Below are 3,817 nucleotides of genomic sequence, written 5' to 3'. Positions count from 1 at the left end.
TAGAAAACCCGCTGGGAATCGTACGATTCTCGGCGAGTTAGTGGCCTGCTGGTTCGACAACAACATTTGCAGTCATCTTAAGCCCGCCCCTCATTGCAGTCATCGTAAGCCCGCCCCTCAGGGGTCGGGCTTGCGATGATCGCCAGTACAATCTGCCTGTCCAAGATGGGTAGATCGTACGTCTTGCAAAAGTCTTGCGAGGGTTGTAAAGTGTATGGCCACCTTTAGTAAGATTCCCCTTCTCTATTTGTCCTGGTGACCATTATTACTGAAAGTTTTGGGTTGTCATCAGAACAGGAATAGATGGGAAATCTTCTGGTGGAGACACTGGTTTTGGTGACCCTGCTGACCACCCGGGATTTCCCTCACTTCCTGTTGTGGCTAACAGACGGTAAGTGAAGGAAAATCTCCCCACATATGGTAAATGAAAAGATGCTGACAGGGGTTATAACCCTCCCTAACTATATCCAAAACTAGAAAAAAAAAGATACATATTCCTGTTTAGTGACTTAAAGTATTGAAGCCACTTAGTCAGCATAACAAGCCAGATGTATCATTTCCTGCCAGTAACATCACTTCCTGTCTTAGGCTGACAACACTAAGCCACTGCCTTGCCAAGCACTGTTGCCAGCCTGCAATGCAAGCACCTTTAGTTTCTGATAGATCTGATAGGCAGCCCAATGGTCAACTGAAGGAGCACACATGGCAGGCTGACAACACTGTGGCTTATTGTGCAGCAGTGGACAGGAAAAAAATAGACTTACCTTACAACCTGGATTCCACCCATGACACCAAGGATGTTGTATCAGTGGGCCAGTCAGTGGGCGATCTGGCAAGGTCCTGGAAAAGCCAAAGATCTCACATTTTACAAGAAGACCCTCCAGCACAGTACATATGCATTTTATTTTAAAATTTGGGATATATAGCTTTCCCAGGACCTCACAGGAAGACCCATGACATAATTTGTTTACTGGTTGTGGTGGTGGGCTTTTTCCGTCTCCTCCTAAAGTGTGATTTTTTTTGTCAATATCTAATGCAATGTTTTTTTCATGGGGTGGAGGTCTAAATAATAAGCAGACCTGTATTTTGATACAGGTCCTCACTAATAAAATATTATAAACCTTTAAAGCAGAACTCGGGGTACCCCGGCACTGCAAATGGTCTAAGCCACCTCAGAGGATCAGGGGAATATAGCTTTGTAATTTTTGAGCCTAGACTAAAAAGAGCACTTAACCCCTTCAGTGCAGGGGTAGCCCCACTACAAGGGTTAGGAAATGTTTTCTCCAAGTTCCGATTTAAAAACATACTACTAAAAAGAAGCCGTAGCACTGAGCATCGGATAAAGAAAAGGTAGAGTTTGGTGTGAGTGCAGAATAAAGACTGAGCATGGTAAGGTAAGACCAATTCATTTACTGTTCTCTTGTAGTTTCCATTGTGAACACCCCCCTCTAGTGGTCATACATAAATATGCAGCAGCATTTTAAGAAGATGTCCTTCTGTCCATATTAAATGAATACATTAACTATGTGTCTTCTTAGAGATGTCTCTAAATCAAAGGACAGAGACTGCAATCACTTGGTGAGTTACTGCTAAAGAAGTATCCCAATGTAAATATTAACATTTCTATACTGTCCATTAACAGAGCTGTTTTGCTGTCTACACATAAGTGAATAATCTCGTCTCAGGTTCTGACCGTGGCAAAGCTGAACACATGCAAATTAGCCAAAAATGTTGTATTTGGTCACACATCTTCAAGATGATTGGAGGTCAGTGTAGAGTCTGTTGTGTCTCCTCCTTCAACACTGATAGCTCTGATATGCAGAGAAGATGTCTCCACAAACACAGACCCTCATTTTGTCACATTTGGATTTGTCTTGATCATTTTATTAAGTAAAAAAAAAAAAATCTGATGTAATTTCCTCTCTGCAAAACTGATCAGCTTAGTGTAAATTAAAAAAAGTGTGTGTGTGTTACAACTATAAGTCTATACATTCTATATGCCTTCCCCCCCAATACATAGTAAATGTTGTGATACTTTTGCAACAGTTAGAATGTCAGGGCCACATGAAAGATTTGTGTAGCTTTTCTATGGATACATAACAAGGGGTAGAGTGGATGGATTGAAGGCTGTTGATGGCAAACAAAACAGTCAGTCTATGAAATCAACATGTTCTCACTTTCCTCTGTCACCTTTTTCCAATAAAGTGTTCCAGATTTGGAGGGAAGGGAGTACTGTCTGTAGTGTTGGTAGAGCTTGGCTTCTGTAACAAGATGGATAGATGTCCAGACATAAACACTAATTGTGCTATTGGCAGCCCAGATCCCACTGTGTGTTCCAAAGCTGTCCAGATGCAGAGGAGTGGGAGCACTGGCTATGGCATTGGCAGCCTTGGTCCTATTATTGAACTTGAACTATTGTTCCGACTTGGAGGGAAAATACCGCTATTAATGCCACTGGTGGCCTGGGTCCCACTTTGGGATGGGAAGCTTTCCATTCTCAGAGAAGATCACTGTCGTGTTTGCTGCCTACTATGTGATGGGAATATGTCAAGACTAGGGACAGTAGCTCAATTTGTTACACACATAGCCTGGATCACACTCCAGGTTTAGAAGGTGTCCAGACTTAGAGGAAGATCTATATGCTGCAAACATGGCCTGGATCACACTTCATGATGGGAAGGTGCCCAGACTTAGAGGAAGAGGGAGATCTATATGCTGCAAACATGGCCTGGATCACACTCCATGATGGGAAGGTGTCCAGACTTAGAGGAAGAGGGAGATCTATATGCTGCAAACATGGCCTGGATCACACTTCATGATGGGAAGGTGTCCAGACTTAGAGGAAGAGGGAGATCTATATGCTGCAAACATGGCCTGGATCACACTCCATGATGGGAAGGTGTCCAGACTTAGAGGAAGAGGGAGATCTATATGCTGCAAACATGGCCTGGATCACACTCCAGGTTTAGAAGGTGTCCAGACTTAGAGGAAGAGGGAGATCTATATGCTGCAAACATGACCTGGATCACACTTCATGATGGGAAGGTGTTCAGACTTAGAGGAAGAGGGAGATCTATATGCTGCAAACATGGCCTGGATCCCTCTCCAGAATGGAAAGGTGCACATACACCTTATGAATATCGGCCAATTTTCGTATGCGATCGCGTTTTCGTCCTGTATTCGTAAGGTTGATGGGCAGTGTACAACCGCAAATACTGTACAATCGATTGACTTTTGACTAACCAGCAGGTTAGAAAACTTCGGTCGATCGCATGATTTTCGCAAGGTTGATGGAATCTCCGTACGTCAAAATTCGTACGATATACACTGCTCATGTGCAGATGAAAATACGTGTGGTCGATTACCGCAATTCCTCCAGGTGCTTTCTTTTAATTAACGCTGATCCAACCTTGGGATAATCGGGGCAGGATGGGGCCGCCATACGTAAATTGTACGACTGTTCGATCATCAGACGAAAAGTGTCGTCCGATGATCGCAAGGTGTATGGGCAGCTTTAGAGGAAGAGGGACATCTATATGCTGCAAACATAGTCTGGATACCACTCAAGATAGAAAGGTGTCCAAAACAGGAACTCACTACTTAAAGCTTTTTCACAGAAACATGGTAACGAAAATTGTGACCTACATATACTTTGAAGGGTAACTTCACTTTTGTTAAAAAATAATATAAAACATATTTGCTGCAAAAGCCATTTTGTTATTAAACTGTCTTTTTTTGTCTTTACCCAGCAGACAAAAACTACAAAATATTAAAATGTCACATGCTATCATGGGGGGGGGGGGTGTTTTCCAACAAA

This window comes from Nanorana parkeri, unplaced genomic scaffold (genome assembly GCF_000935625.1).
Source record: "Nanorana parkeri isolate BGI_ZX_2015 unplaced genomic scaffold, ASM93562v1 scaffold1080, whole genome shotgun sequence".
NCBI classification, from domain to species: Eukaryota; Metazoa; Chordata; class Amphibia; order Anura; family Dicroglossidae; genus Nanorana; species Nanorana parkeri.
Note: the sequence above shows the minus strand (reverse complement) of the source record.